Raw genomic sequence first — 768 nt, forward strand, 5'->3', positions numbered from 1 at the left:
GGGCGGGGTATAAATCCAATGTCTTCTTCTTCTTCTTCTTTTAAAAATATATTGCTGGTCAAACCTGAAGAAAAGTCCTGGGTACCTTGAAAACTCCATCTCTGGTTAAGAACCAGCCTGGGAGTCCTGGATACGGACCTGGGAGACACAGGTTCAAGTCTCCATTCTATCACTGAAGCTTGCTGGAAGACCTTAGGTCTGTCACACTCTGTCAGTATAGGCTACCTCATAGGGCAGTTGTTGGCAAGGTTAAATGCAGACTGGGAGAATGATTTTGCAAGCCAATCTGGGTCTCACATGGACACACCAAGCTGACTTATACTGAACCAGACCCTTGGTCCATCAAGTCAATATTGGCTACTCAGACTGGCTGCGGCTCTCCAGGGTCTCAAGGCTGAGGTCTTTCTCATCACACACTACCTGATCCTTTCAACTGGAGATGCCGGGGATTGAACCTGGGACCTTCTGCATGCAAAGCAGATGCTCTACCACTGAGCCACAGCCCCTTCCCCATTGGTGAGAAAGCAGGATATCAATATGTATTTAAAAATCTATTTCCATATTTCAATAAGACCTAATATATTACACATCCTTTACATTTTTTGCGGGAGTGGGTGTTCTTGTAATGGACCAAGACAGCAGCCTGCATTTTTTCCATCCACTAACAGCTTCGGAGCAGAGCCACGCAAAACAGTAGCAACCTTCCTGACAGGTGCAGAATTTCTCAGCCTGGCAGCCTTCTACCCAGACCAGCTGTGCCAGTCTCCT

At 46.9% G+C, this 768-nt stretch overlaps 1 non-coding gene across 1 annotated transcript; it reads right to left on the reverse strand.

The window, feature by feature from the left end:
• Positions 1-434: 434 nt before the first annotated feature.
• TRNAA-UGC lies at positions 435-506 on the reverse strand. Its single transcript has one exon. It is a non-coding gene; the product is annotated as a tRNA-Ala (tRNA).
• Positions 507-768: the final 262 nt, after the last annotated feature.

This window comes from Gekko japonicus, unplaced genomic scaffold, assembly GCF_001447785.1.
Source record: "Gekko japonicus isolate JY-2015 unplaced genomic scaffold, Gekko_japonicus_V1.1 scaffold529, whole genome shotgun sequence".
In the NCBI taxonomy this organism is placed as follows: Eukaryota; Metazoa; Chordata; class Lepidosauria; order Squamata; family Gekkonidae; genus Gekko; species Gekko japonicus.